The sequence below is a fragment of the Leptonychotes weddellii genome, chromosome 3 (assembly GCF_054177405.1).
Source record: "Leptonychotes weddellii isolate Sample4059 chromosome 3, ASM5417740v2, whole genome shotgun sequence".
In the NCBI taxonomy this organism is placed as follows: Eukaryota; Metazoa; Chordata; class Mammalia; order Carnivora; family Phocidae; genus Leptonychotes; species Leptonychotes weddellii.
In genome coordinates, this window is record NC_138371.1 from 58,949,190 (window position 1) to 58,965,205 (window position 16,016).

Below are 16,016 nucleotides of genomic sequence, written 5' to 3' on the forward strand. Positions count from 1 at the left end.
TGGGTGATAGACACTGGGGAGGGTATGTGCTCTGGTAAGCACTGTGAATTGTGCAAGACTGTTGAATCTCAGATCTGTACCTCTGAAACAAATAGTGCAATATATGTTAAGAAAAAAAAAAGAAGAAGAAGAAGGTAGCGGGAGGGGAAGAATGAAGCGGGGGAAATCGGAGGGGTGGACGAACCATGAGAGACGATGGACTCTGAAAAACAAACTGAGGGTTCTAGAGGGGAGGGGGGTGGGAGGATGGGTTAGCCTCGTGGTGGGTATTGAGGAGGGCACATTCTGCATGGAGCACTGGGTGTTATGCACAAACAATGAATCATGGAACACTTCATCTAGAACTAATGATGTAATGTATGGGCTTAACATAAGAATAAAAAAAAAAATTAAAAAATTAAAAAAAAAAAAGCCCTTTACAGATAGCCTGCCATGAGGCTCAATTTCCCTTCAGATTTCCCCCACTTAATGCAGGCAGTGAGTAGCGCCCTCTACTGTGCTCTTCCACCACTTAAAAATTACACTTCTGTTTGTATGACATTACTTTTTAGTGTATCTTTGAGGTGCCCCCCGCCCCGCCCCCACTTCTGTCACCTTCCACCAAAATGTAAGTCCCTTCAGCCCAGGGCGGAGCTAAGTTAATTTTGTAAACCTGTTCCACTCTAGGCTCTGTCTTGGGCTCTTATCCAGCAGGAGGCTGATCCACACACGGATTAACCATCCACTCTGGACCCAGAAAGCCCAATATTTAACCTATTTCTGACACTCACTTTTGACCTTAGGCAAATTGCTTAACTTTTCTAAGCCCCGTCCTTCTTCCCTATATCATGAGAATGATAACAGAACCTAAGGATTGCCTGTGAAGGAAATCTTACGAAAGTAGAGTTTACAGAATATCTTGCACATAGTAAATAATAAATGCTCACTAGCTTCCAGTCACTCTAAGTGTTATTACATCTCCTAAGTGTAATCATCCAGATAAGCCGAGCTGATACAAGTCTGAGAATAATAAAAGTTATGAAACTTCCCAAGGCTCAAAGTTGTAAGTAGAAAGAATAGGACTTAACTCTGATCCACTTAAATCTAAAGCCTTCTGTAAGGCTATTCCATTCCTCTTTATAAATCAGGTATCCACCATGTTTCCTGAAACAAGGAGAACACAACAATCATGGAGGAATGGATAACTACATGTTGAGATTGAGGCAAAGAAATTGGCACAGTCTTACTCATACAGCCACAGAGATGAAGAAAATATATGAAGGTGGAGAAATTACTAACTCAATGTATATGATATTCAAAGTGTGTCCTGGCATTAGCTGATGAATCACCAATTTTTCACCAGCAAGCAACAAGGTAGTACTCAGCAAATGTGAAATTCATGAAAATCACCCTAGTATATCACATGATAGGGACAGATCGATTCTGTTTCCCCCCCAAAAATACTCCTCATGGTTTCCCCTGTTCTATATAATTTAGGTAAAATCATGAAACCATCACTCAGTTATTTAACTTTTTTCATTTCCTTATGCAGCCTCTGAGCAGTGGGCACGGTGCAGCGAACCCTGGTCTGGACCAGCCAGATGGTAAGGATCGGGCCACTCCTTTGTCTCTGCTGCCCGGTGGCTGCCTACCACAGGCAAGAAGAACGGTCCTAGATTTCCTCATCTGTGATCCATTCCATTGTTGCTGGCTAAGTACCTATGCGATACTAAGTACTTCTGCTAAATACCTCTACTAAGTACCTTTATTTAGGTGTTAACTAACCCCTAAATAGAGGTGTTGCTATATTCATTTAGTTTGACTATAGGTATTCTTCCTCTTTGAGTATTCCTTCTATTTAAATTTAATTCCTTCCTTTTCTTCTTAGACTCTCTATTCTAGAAAATCCCAATTTTATATCATTTTGCATTATTCCATGTCTCCCTGAGTTGCTCCCTTTTTGATAGAACTCCTTTTCCTCACTCATTATTCCCTACTGTACTCCTTTTTTATTCCTACTGCTTCATTACTGCTTTTCTTTTCCCCAAACTCCCTGTGATTGCCCCGTTTCCAAATGTCCTTCATGCATGGCTCAGTTACTAGTGAGCAGTGCCTTTGTGAGAAGAACGTCGTTTTCTTTCTGTGTCTGTGCGTGTGTGTTTTTGTTTTTGTTTTTGTTTTTTTTAGGCTGGAACTTGAGAAATGGCAAGCAAATGTAATCACTTCTCAACCACAGGGAGAGAGTCATCAAGCTCAGTCTGTGGTGAGCAGCAGCAAACATATGTGCCTCTGAAAGCCAGGGCAGGAACAGACTAGTCAAGATGTCCACCAGCACCTCTAAAACCATCAGGACCTCCAGATTACACAAAAGTGACTTCATTCTGGGGCTGAAGCAATTTGTTGGTAGATGGAGATGACTCATGCACACTAGCTCAGAATCTGCTTTTCCCGAAAATGGTCTGCTTTTTTCTCTCATAGGCTTTGTAAAATTCCATGTGCATTGAGCTGTTTTGTTGAGTTCCAAGTATACTGTTGGCACTCAACGGGTCAAAAATGAGCAACAGTAATAGGGAGATGATGACGCTTTCATAATCCGCAGCTTTGAGAACCATCTCCCTGGCATATCCACCTTTAAGCTGTTTGCGTGAGGGCAGAGACGGGGAAGTTAAGTCCGTCCCGATTATTACTTTAAATCATTTCTGTGCTAGTTGCATTCTGGAGCAGCCAGAGTTTTCTGGATCTGATTTGGGGAATTCCCTGATACTTGACGCTCTTTCCAACTTTCCCCTCTCTCCTGAGGTGAGCGTGTGACAAAGGCTATTAAAAGAAAGCCCAAATCATCAAACTCTGACTCTCATCACCAACTTAGGTGATTGATGCTGTAGCAGCTTTTATCCTACTAATCACCCTTTTCCTCTGAATAATAAAATATATTAAATTTAAGCCTTTGTCTTACAGAAATTCAGTCTCTGAATTTACACAAACTCTTTTCAAAGACCTTACGTCTTTGTTTAAAGTGCTTTCTCTGCCCAAGTCTACAAACAACAGATCCTTTGATATGTTATTTTTTTTCTTTCGAATTTAATGGCTGAGAGGCTTGATCAAAGAAGGGAAACCATGCTGATTCTACATACTTTCTTTACTGAATATTTTTTGGAAAAGCTAAGCCATCGAGGGAAAAGAGAAAATGTTGAGATAATGTAACATATTGCTCGATAAATACCCGGCTCCTCTGGAAGTAAGTTCACTCTTCCAGAGCAGTGATGTACTTAGAAAAATTCCACCTAAGAAAATGAACACTTTCAAAATGATGTGGTCTTTAATCATTTAATCTCGGGTAGGAAGACGAAAGTGCTAATGTTCAGCAGATATGTTAAGAATCCAGGTAGGATACTGTTTTTCTTCCCAAAGCTATAGATTCCTCTAACGCTCTCTAAAATGGAAGGCAATCAGCATCTTGTTCAAACGTTTGTACTGTCCCAAATACTTTCTGGTCACTGTCCCCATAATTGTAGGGTGTACGAGAAAATGCTCTATACATTTTGACCAGTCTTTTAAATATAGAACAGGGATGTTTATAAGTTAAAGTGTAATAATTCTAATGTATCAAAACTTTGATATAGAACAAAGATGTTTATAAGTTAAAGTGTAATAATTTTAATGTATCAAAACTTTGAGTCAGTCAGGTGCTGGGTTGTTCTCCCTGTCACCATTAAGGTGTCCTCCATGCCCTTTGCATATAAATGCAGACTGTAACTTCAAAAGAAAAAGATGATGTCCGTTTCCTAATGAAATGCCAGTACTAGGATCGGTCCAAAGAGTGGACGTAATTTAATAATAGTCTGCCCTGCTTAAGATACACATGAAGTACATAGTTAGTCAGTCTCATCATCCCTTAATTTATTTATACTTATTTATCTTTACATATTTGGCACTGACATTTGTTTCTTTTCTCTCAGATTCAAAACCTAATCCTGTAAGTGCACCATCAGCTTATGCTGCTTACTTCACTCCTGTTTTTAAAGGGTGAAGTGTAAAAATCACCCTTTAAATGTTATTCAGATTAAAACTTGCTCTTTCCATGCCGTTAAGACAGTGATATCTGTGAACAACAAAGAATTTAATTAAAACTTGCAAACAAAAGTTTTCCTAGACCAATGGTATTAAACTCAAGTGTAAAAGAAGGTGAAAGGAGTGAAGTTGGGGAGAGTGAAATGTAAAAAAGCAATTTAAAAAATACATATTGTGCTTCACCGTAAAATTCCATATGAAGCTTTAAAATAGAATCACTTCCCCAGACTATTCCTTTTAGGCACCAAAAGCCTTGGGCAGACGGACAAGTCATTTCAACTTAGTGTGACCTGCCATTGTATTAGGACAACTCACCTGAAAGGAAAGAACTGAGAGTTAAGCATCTCTGTTCGTCTTTAGATATTATTTTTAAAATTTTAGACACAGAACGACAACTGCAGGTTATCAATGACTAGCCAGGAGCTCAGCAACAGTTTCCATCTAAGTCTTGCCTGCATAACCATATCTACCATGATTTCGGTCAAAGCATCTCTTAGCTTCATCAGTTTACAAAACGGCAACATGTACAGTGTGAATATGGTAGGAGGGCCATCACACAGTGGCCAGAAATGCTCCTCATGTGCCCTTATTTGGGAATAGGAGGAATATAAAGCATTTCTAAGAATGATATGCTTGTGCTTTCCCTAACAATGAGAGGCAGAGCTTTTCCTAACATTTTTGCAGAAGCAGTTATTAAATTTTTATTATTATCTGAAACTAAAATTCTAGATGGACAGTTGAGATAAAGACAGCCAACTTCATAGGTATTTAACATTTGGCATCATGACTGATACACAGTGGATGACCATTAAGCATTTTTCAAATGAATTTGTCTAGAAATAATAGTGCAAGATTCAGTGCCCATCTTTTGATGGTTCCTGTTGACAGATTTTGTTACTTTCTCTCTCCTACTTCTTTTTAAAGGGTAGAAAACAAGTTCCAAATTCTGTAACAGAAGTTATTTAAGCAGCCTGGAGATGTGAAAGTTAGGATTAGAGCTTCCAGGAGGAAGCAAAAATAAACTTTTGCCTGTGAACCTGTGAGTCTCCCACAATGAAACCCAGCTCAGCACCAAAAATGCTCCGCAGGATACCACATGAGCAAGGGAAAATTAGAACTGCACAAAAATGTTTGCTTGGAAAGTGAAACCAGTCAACGTTTGGCTTTCTGCCAAATTAAATTTCTGCCAGAAATTCTCCTGTTATTACATATCTGCAGAAAGCAATTAGAAAAATATTGTAGCTAAAAAATTCCAGATACATTCATGTCTCCATCACAGTTCGGTCCAGAAGAAAATACTAGCCTCCCCAGCCCAGTGGGCCAAGCACAGGAGTATAGGAAGAACATGCAAACACTGATATATACACATTTTCCCTTGGAGGAGCATCTTATCACAAGTAGTATCCTGTTTGTTTTGTGAGATCTAGGAGGACCTACGTAGGTTTTCAGGGTGTCCCAGTGAACTTCTGAGTTGGAAGCTTGCCAAGGAAAGCAGATGTGACAGAAAGCCCTAGGTCCCATTCACCAGCAGTGCAGGGCCTGAGGAAAATGTTATAAACCTCACCGCGCCTGACACTTGCCATTACAGAAAGTATCTCAGAAGGAGGAATTAAAAATGCTGATGCTTTGCAGCACTTTTTGCGTTGTTCTTTATAAAATCTCAAACCTGAGTATGGAGTTAGGGAGTAGCTTAGACCAGATACAAATAACATTCATCTATCATGACCAGTCTCCTGAAAAATTCCTGACACCCAACCATGTATAGTCTCCTGGGCTCCATCCCTAGTCTTCTGGGGTTCAGTCTCCATCAGCTCTTGGCTTCATCTATATTATACCGTGTGCCTATCTCTGGTGACTACTAAGCCCTAACTGTATACTGTGAAACCTTTTAAAATTCAAGATAGCCTTTTTTAAAACAGTATTACCCACAAACTTATTTCCAGTCTCAAATTTTCCAGTTGTATATTAGAATAGACAACACCTGGGATTGTCAGGAATAATGGTAAAGGTGATAAGGAGTCAATATATATATTATATTATATATTATTTATAGAGAGGCAGCCTTGGGATGGAAGCAAAAATCATACATAAGGGGAAAATGTTGAGTTGGTTTTTGGTGAGGTGAATTTAGCTCAAGAATGTGGGGACAAATGAAACAGGGAGTCAATGGAAGCTGTATCATTGCAGCTGACAATGGGGTCCTGGTTGAGTGGGCATTAGGTCTAGTATGATTCCTTTAAGCTCTTAGACCCATCCTTGAAGCCTGGAGGCAGGAGCCCTTAACTCCAGGCCTCCAACACTCCTGATTGTTCTTGGCCTTAGTTTGAAATGCATGCCCGAGCCTATCACAGGCTCTAATCCTATCTTGTTTCTAATTCTCCTTACTTCTGACCTTGCCATTTATTTTCCTGTTTATAGTTTAGCTTCATCCCTCAAATGTGATGCATTGTGCCTTTCATTGGCTCATGATCTTTTGCTTTCTTTTATTTTTTTAAAGATTTATTTATTTATTTGAGAGGGAGAGTGCGTGCACAAATGGGAGGGGCAGAAGTGAGAGAGAATCTCGGACACCTTGCTGAGTGGGGAGCCCGATGTGGGGCTCCATCTCACAACCCTGAGATCATGACCTGAGCTGAAATCAAGAGTTGGATGCTTAACTGACTGAGCCACCCAGGAGCCCTGATTTTTTGCTTGCTTTTCAGTTATTGGATTCTCTTTGCCTTTGCTGTTCAGATTCCCTTGATAAACAGTCTGGTCCCTATAGCCCCATCTTTCAGTGCCTCCCTCCCTCCTGAGTGTTCTCCTTCCATCTTCACTCAGACATTGCAAATGGATCCAAGATACAGAGCAATGAGGCCAGTAAAAGCAGAGAATCTGATGGGCGGAATGTGTTGAGGAGGGGAAGATCCTGCTGAGGGCCAAGATCAGTTTCAGTAGAAAATAAAGAAAACTGTGGTCCATATGTCAAGAGTCCAAGCACTAAGTCAAAGTAATGACAAGGTCCAATGAGTAGCTGGCAGCAAAGAGTCATTAGGGTTGAAGGTAGTTGAAGAGTTCGATTTCTTGAAGTAATGTGATGTTGACATCAAGAATAACAGGAAGGTTATTAGTTTCAAATGTTGAATTTATTATAATAGAAAGAGGGCACTTAATAGCTTTCTACAACTCCAGAGAGGACAGAAATTTAATTTGAGCTGAAAAATGCACCTCTGCAAGGGAAGGATGCCTCCTTTAACAATAGAATAACCTATTAAATCAGGTAGCTGATTTTCTCTCTTAAACAGTCTTTAGTGTGGTGGGTTTTTTGTTTTTTTTTTTTTTGGAATGTTCAGCTTCCAGGAAAACTTGGTACTTTATTTTCTTATCTTGTTCTCTGAGAAAGAGATAATGGTTATTATGTTGTACTAGCCTCATATATTAAACAATAATAATAATGACAGTAACAGCAAAAGCTTATATGACACTTGCTGTACACCAGGCACTATTGTTTAAGTCATTTTACAAATATGAATTTATTTAATCCTCAAAACAACCCTATGAGGTAGATATTAATAGTATCTCCATTTTCTGATAAGGAAATAGACACAGAGATACAGATATTAAATAATTTGCCTGAAGTTATCCAGTTGGTAAGTCTAAGAGCCAGAATTCAAACCCAAGCAGTCTGGTTCCAAAGTCTGTGTTCAACTAACTAGGGTTCACCTGACAGTATTTTCTGATTTCCTAGTAAAGTGTTATCTGGGGTTCATTTGGAACCTCTTCTGGCCCTAGGAGATGGTGTTTTTGTGATTCTGATAAACTGAGGACACTGTATACATCTTAAGGATAATTTCAGTTTTAGGGTTAAGGAATATATTCCTTACATAGGAGGTCTTTAATAGAAATGAGAAAAAAAAGAAGGAAGAGGAAAGACAAGGAGAGAGAACATGTTACATCATTTGAGAAATAGTTCAGATTGATTAAAATGTAAAGATGATATCAATAAGGAAATTTTATACATCAGCTCCTGGAACTTTTAAAATAAATCTCTCCATGGGAGAGTAATCCCATAGAAAATGTTTATGTTTATTATTATTATTGCTTTTGTTGTTGTTATAAAAATGTAGTTTGGCACTTTCTCAATACAAATGTTTACAGAATTTTGTGTCAGGTTCTCCAAACAATGTTATGCAAGGTGTAAAAAAGAAATGTCATTCTGAATGATACTGTGGTTATTGGCTTTTGTCTGAAGATTACTCTTCTTTATTTGAACATCCAAATGCACTTCGAGAATGTAAAAGAAATGGAAAACAATACAGAGGCATCAGTAACACCATACTTTACAGAAAAGAATATACACATACACATACATATATATAATGGAGCGTAATGGAAAGAAATGGTAATAACATAATACAATGACATAGTCAAGAAGCTGGGACAAGTTGGGTTGAAATGGTGAGGTAAATGAAAAGAGGTGAACATTGAAGTCTAAGGTAATTTAAAAGGTGGAGTATTAGAAATTATAAATAGTAGTTTTGAGTTGATAACTGCAATAGCTGGACTAGATCTTTTCAGGAAAAAAAAAGATTGTAACTTAAATACAAACATATGCCTTCGCTTCAAATTTCACTTCTCTGATATTTTACAGAGTAAAAGTTGGGGCTGTTGTCCAGCTCTGGATGACAGATGGGTGATAAATCCTAAAATTATTCCCATTCCAGAATGAGTCAGTGAGTGAAGCAGACATGCATTAATACAGTTACATTCCTAAAAATATATGGTTTTGAGTCTTCTGGGACTCAGAGGGCTAGCATAGTTTCTACTGAAGAAGTCAGGGCCGTAATGAGGTTCTGCTCCCACTCTGAGCATTCTGGGATGGTTCAGAGGACAGAAGGAATGAGCAAGCTGCTGCTTGCCCTAAGTTGCTCTTCCTTTGGCATCCCTAGCTCTAGCCCCTGGGTTCCAACTGAAAACTGCTGTGGGGTAGCAAAACAGCAGACTTCAACCCTATACAGCACTCAGGAAAATGGCTTGGGATCCAGCAGAAGCACACACAGTGAATTCTAAATAGAGCTTGTCACTGGAATTGACAACCTTTAATAATGTGAACAAAATCACTTTATTCTTGTCTCTTTCCCAGAAATATTCCCACTTAACAATAAAACCCTTGTGTGGAGAGTCAAAAATTCTAACTTACAAAATGGGTACATTAAAAGGTGATCCCTAGCTTTATGAAAAGATTTTTCATTGTTTCCCTGGTGCGCTTATTTACTCTGTTACCTATGAACCTCAAATTATTTGACAAAAAGGCTTACTGGCTAGAAAAGGTAAAGCTAAATTATTATGACAGTATTGACTACAAACAAAATTATCATCAACAACAGAGATGATGATAAAGCACCCATGAAGTTAAATGCAATTCAATGGGGAAATGTGACTCTACTTATCAAAATTTAATATAGTTAAGGGGTGCCTGGGTGGCTCAGTCGGTTAAGTGTCTGCCTTCGGCTCAGGTCATGATCCCAGGGTCCTGGGATCGAGTCCCACATCAGGCTCCCTGCTCAGCGGGAAGCCTGCTTCTCCCTCTCCCTCTCTGCCTGCCGCTCTCTCTCTCTGTCAAATAAATAAATAAAATCTTAAAAAAAAAAAGGAGCCCAAAATTTAATATCGTTAAAAAACCCAGTCACTTTATAATACAAATTCTACCTACATTTTATTTCAATGCAATTGAATTCTATGAGTTAAAAAAATTAAATTAAATGATATTCACACATTAGTTTATATTCAGTCCACATTTACTGAACTTTAAATGAAGAACACTGAGGACATGTTTGGAAACCATTTATAATGCTGGACTTTGCTTGTAAAATTAATGGTTATACGATTTTTTTTTTTTTTAGCTCTTCAACGTTAGTAACTACCAAGCTAATGCATTTAGAAATACACATGCTGATATATTCAGATTCTTTAGGAAGATGCTATTGGATCTTTTACAAACAGAGAAATTTCCCTAAATAAATTCTTTTAGTATTATATTTATTTTAAGTCATGTGTATGCCTGGAGAAATTTGGCACTTACTTACTTTTGAACAGTCAGATATATCTAAAGTGTTCAGTTCACCAGACAGCAGGATATATCCTGCATACAATTAGAAAAATGTAGAAGACAAATCTACTTGAAGGTCTGCCAAAAAGAGCAGTGAAAAATCATGCACCCATGAGAAGACAGTGGGGGGTGGGGAAAGAGCTCGTCGAACACAGAAGATGAACAAACTTAAATGCTTAGTAAAATTTTAAAAATGAGCAGTCATCATATTTTTTAAAATTTTAACTGAATATGTGGATTAGGTCTCCTTTTCCACAATTTTTCATAATTTTAAGAGAATAGGAAATACAAAACAAAAAGCATCAAAAACCTATTGCTGGAAAAAAAGGACTTTATTAAGGTGTACCTTGAAAGGTCATGGGAGTGGAATGGAATTGGGTTGATGTTATGGCATAAAGCTTTGTAGGATGACATATAGCACTGAAATATAAGCCAAGAGACTTGGCTTCTAGTTCTCTGTGCTTAATGAGAGTAATAGTTAATGTTCCTTTGCCTCGGTTTTCTTATCTAGAACTTAAAAGTGTTGCACCAAATAGTCCCTGAGGTTCTTTGGGTTATCTGTGTAATAAATTCCTTTTATCCTTGGCAATATTTTGAGAAGTCCAGCTACTCTACCAGGAATTTGGATTACCTACTGTACTGCTCACTGGCAGATTATTCTTATGCCATCATTTAGGCTCACAAAAAGTCATTAATTATAGCCATACCATCATCTGTTGTATCTAAACTGATACAAATAATTCATTGAATTTGCTGATTTTCAACATTTTTAAGAAAATAAAATCTTTGCTCTTTTTGTTGCCTAACTGTTACTGTCCTTTGTGTTTTTACTGGTTATACTGTATAAATCAAAAATACTCAGGTAAGTTTGTGAGAGATGGATTCCAATGATTAGGAAAGTAAGTCGTATGAAAGTTTTACTCTGGAGTTCATAGGTAGCATTTGAAAGGAGAAGAGATGTTGCAGACATATATGACATAATAAAAAATAAATATTTGGTCTTTGTCCCTGGCTCCTGGCACACAGCTCCTACAACTCTTGGAATCTCTTGATTGGTAGTGTCTTTTGTATGTTAATGAGAGGACCTCTGGTCTCTTGTGGGGGTTAAGGGGGAGTAGAAATGGCTTCAGGTTGGGGGCTGATTGCAAGAAAAAACAACCTAGTGATTAAAGAGTTAGAACATTCAACCCCACTCCCCACCTTGGAGAGGGAGAGAAGGGCTAGAGATTGAATCCAATAACCAGTAGCCAATGATTTAGTCAATCATCCTACATAATAAAATCTTGATGAAAACCCTAAACAACAGGGTTTGGTGAGCTTCCAGGTTGGTGAACACACTGATGGGTATGGAGCCCAGAGAGAGTGGAGCTCTGTGCCACTATCCTCCACCCCATTTTGCCCTATGCATCTCTTCTATTTGGCTGTTCCTGAGTTAGTGGCTGAAATGGGGGCAATCTGTGGGGTCTGCTCTAACTCTGGGAATTAGTATGAAAATTGAATTAAGTTGTATACCCAGTTGGTGTCAGAGAATTGGATAATAGGTTGGTGCCAGAAAACACCACACATTTGTTGTCAGGAAAAAAATAAAAACAATGCAACATATCACACAGTCCTATAAAGACCATGCATCTATGTGGAATAAATCAGTGTTCTAAAAAAGTTATTTCTGAATCAGAAAAATACTGAAGTTACCCGCCATTCTGCAAGGAATGAGCCTGTAGTTTGAATGATCAAGTGTCTGTTTCAGAAGCAAAACAAACAAACAAAAAACAAACTACAATTTAATTAAATTTCAAAGTGTAACTTGAATGCTTTCAAAATAGGAGGTGGGAAGCAAATAAAAAGGACAATGTAATGTCAATTAAATTCTGTCCCCCACAGATTATTCAATCAAAAATGTTGGAATTACACTGTCAAGCACTTATAAGGTGTATGCCCTGCTCTATAAAATACTGAATCTAGACATGACTACCAGCTAGGAATCAGGTCTTAAAAAATGGTTTCTTAGTGTCCAGAGTTGTGTGTCTCTGTGAGGCAAAGACAGAAACAAAGAGGAGAGGAAGTAGTTCCCAGGACCAAGATTACCAGGAGAGTCCAACTCCAAATGGCCTCATCATAAGTAATATTTTACCAAAAGAGTAAAAAGAATACTGACATACATAAGTTGTTCAGTGGTGGTAAAATATGAGAGACAGAACAGGGGAGCTGGCTGACTAGCGACAGCTATCAATGGTAGACAACTGGAAATGATCTATGAACTCTGTGGGCTTTTCACCCAAAAATTAACCAGAGGAAAGGCAACCAACTCTCTCTTGCTCTATAATCACAGAAGACTTGAGGCCTGGGCTGACACTTTTACATGAACATCTCTTGAAGTAGAGCCCTCTGTGATCATTAAAGAATGTCTACTTTTATTCTTCAGGTAGTTGAAGGAAAAAGATGCCCAACATCGGATGAAAGCAGAGACATTTACTCCGGACTATATTTTCCCAAACAGCTGACACTTTGCCATATTTGCAGACATCCAAAATGCTGACTTTAAAAAATGGGACTAGTTGTTCATTTACATGTTAATAGTAAGAAGGTAAAATATTCAAAGATCAGGCAGAGAAGTAGAGAAATATTTAAGCATAGAATTCAAGACTCTCTCATTTCTGATCCAATATTTTGCCACTCAACGGTAATATCTTTAAAACTCAAAACAGGTGCTCTTTCATATTAAAATTCATGGTTCTGAATGTAGCTGAGGTAAATATTTTACTCATCCTTTGGTCCTCGGCACATGAAATTTTAAAATAATTTAAACAACCTACAGCTCGTCAGTGACCCAATGGAGCTCTGGTAAAAATAAATATCTTTCGGTTTGGCACCAGCTGGCTATATTTAAACCCTGTATTATGTAATCTTAAAGTGTCCTTGCTTTTAGATGGTGTCTTAAGATATTCTGTTATAATGCCTGTCCCAAATCACTTCAGTCTCTGACATCTAAACACTTAAGGCACAACAGGGCCAAATTAAAGTGTTCACAGGCAATCGAAGACAGAAAAAAATCCATTTGAAACAGTATATAGGCCATGATACCTTTAAAGTAAAATCTCAGTCTTCTCTCTTTAAGTTTGTAGTTACTATAATTAGGGCTGGCAGATCCAACTGGCAGTGCTTTTCTTAATTCTGCAAAACATCTAAGAACCTGATTCTTTAATCCTTACTCCAGTAATACTCCCAAAGGAGATGAGACTGTGGCTGGGGCAAGAAGTACAAAATCAAACTAAGGCTGGAGAAAGAATAATTTTCAACACATTCTTCTGAGCAAGCTGCAACAGTTGAAGATATTTTAAATTCTTCCTTTCCCTCACCAGATTCCAAGTAACACAATTTATATTTTTTAGTACATTCATTGTATATTTTATTAATTTATGGTCATAGAAGATACACTAATTTTGTTTTCTCTTTTAGCTAGAAGCTGAAGTATAATTTTCACTCATGAATTTTTAGCTTAAAGTTTGGCTCATTATTCTTCAACACTAAATATGAAACATGCTAACTATTTGGCAGAGATTAATATATGAAGCCTTACTTTTAATAATATAAATGTAATACCAGATATTGTCATAAAAACAAAATCCGACTGGATATTTTCAACAATTACAATTTGACCTATGGTCTTCATTGATCTCAAGCAATCAGTAAGAACATATTACCACCCAGGAAGCAGATATGCATCAATGACTATATCACACATACCTTTTGTAATAGATCTAACTCCGAGTTAGTGAAAATGTCATGTATCTTTACAGTTCTTCGCTGACGAGCTTCCTCCCTTGTTTCCTGTACAGCAAATTTCCCAGTCCCCTGAAAGCAATCGGTGGAGTGGAGGCCGGCTCCACTGAAGGGTTTATCAAGCAAGTAGATGGGACGGCTGAATTTATTTTAGCCCTGCGTCTAAAGGATGCAACTTGGCATCTATTTTTAGGAACTGAGCTCTGTATAGGTGGGGCCTGAGTCAACTACTCTTTTCAGAAGTGTGTCTCTGAGGGCACTCTGCCTCATAGTGTCCTCAGTAATGTATGCATGGCTTTAACACATGTGCTGTCAATCAAACCCCCTTCTGCAGCCATGACCATCAAGCCAACAACTCTAGACTTTGAAACAAAGCCTAAACAACCAGCACTGAGAAGGAAAAGGAGGGATTAAAGGCCTTGAATTACTCCCACCTGTTTGAATAACTTCAATCTTTTAAGAGTCAAGAATATAAAGATAAACCACGTAGCAAAAGTTCTAGTGTAGCCTGGTGGAATTTGGATTCTCAGGAAGAGGAAGCATTATTTTTATTTAGAAGTCTTAGGTCTGGAAAATGTTTGCTTTTTTGAGGCTTCACACGCAAGGAAAACACTATTGTAGTGTTTGTATAAGTAAAGAAAGTGCTCTTTGGTTAAAAAAGTGAGGAAAGAAGGCGTTCTAGCTTAAAACTATTTGGCATGAGGAAGAGCAGTCAGAGGAAGGAGTCACCTCACATGCTCCTGAGATAATAATATTAAATGTCCCCTGCTGTCACCCTACTTACTCAGCATGACCTGACCTAGAAGAAAGTAGAACCCACCAAGAATTGCCATTTAGCTCCACAATGCCAAGACCTAACACATCATAAGTAAATACAAAACAGCCAGCTTCCCCTATCTTTCCTCTCTGGTATCATTTTCCTTGGGCAGTGTTAAGTGTGTATACTCACGGCCTCACAGCAAACCCAAATAAAGAAAGAGGAAATTGCCCTTTGACTTATGGAAAGCACTTGACATACGTATATACTGTTTATTTTGTACAAAATGTTTACAAGTGAGCTCTCTCCCATATCATTTACTAAGAAAGGCCAGTATATACATTACAGTTTTCCATATATAGTATTGATTTCTATTAAAAGTAGGTCAAGGAGTGATATCCCTTCTGATTAACTTCAAGAAAAGCCTTCTAAAATGGTGTTCCTGTATACTCCACACGATCTTTCAGGGCCAGGAGCCAGTCTAGTCTAGCTATTTTAGACTGTGCTGATCAGTGTGGTAGCCCCTTGTGGCTATTTAAATTTTACTTGATTACCATTAAATAAGGTTAACTCTTCAGTTCCTCATTGCGGCATTAGCTACATTGTAAGCACTCAGTTGCCACATGTGGTAATGCATTAGTGCCTACGCGGCACGTTTCCGTCATTACAGAAAATTCTATAGACGGTGCCGATTGAGAGCACAGGATTTCAACACCGCTTTGATACCAACTAAACTCTTTGACTGGCAAGTTTCCTATGTAGTGTAAGCCTCACTTTACTCATCTGTGATTAAACACGACTAAGTTTATTTACTTTAAATGATTGCAGTGGAGATTAAATAAAATAATATATAGGGGCACCTGGGTGGCTCAGTCGGCTAAGCATCTGCCTTCTGCTAAGGTCATGATCTGGGGGTCCTGGGATCCAGCCCTGCGTCAGGTCAGGCTCTCTGCTCAGTGGGGAGATTGCTTCTCCCTCTCCCTCTGCTCCTCCCTGCTGTTTGTGCTCTCTCTCTCTCAAATAAATAAATAAATATTTTTTTCTTAAAAAAATAAAATAATATATATAAAATATTCACTTCAGTCTAAATCTAGGACAAAATATTTATTTTAAAATGATTATTGTTACATTACCTTGCTATATATTTAAAATGGCACTCGATCTAAAATCACAATAGTTCGATTGAAGTTATGAAGATGGATCCTACAATGTGTATGCAGTCAACTTTACTCTTATATTTGCATACAGATGCTAATGATGCTTATGGTGGTTTTATTCTTTCCACATATTGTTAATTACTCAAAGATATGACTGATAGCTTCTTCATTTTCTCCTCTTATT

At 38.1% G+C, this 16,016-nt stretch overlaps 1 protein-coding gene across 1 annotated transcript in view; it reads right to left on the bottom strand.

Annotated features, from left to right (window-relative positions):
• XIRP2 (xin actin binding repeat containing 2) overlaps positions 1-14,044 on the bottom strand; it is a 69,142-nt gene extending 55,098 nt beyond the window's left edge. Inside the window, exon 1 of the mRNA XM_081814254.1 lies at positions 13,883-14,044. The gene's annotated coding sequence lies outside the window, so the exon portion shown is untranslated. The remainder of the gene's footprint in view (positions 1-13,882) is intronic.
• Positions 14,045-16,016: the final 1,972 nt, after the last annotated feature.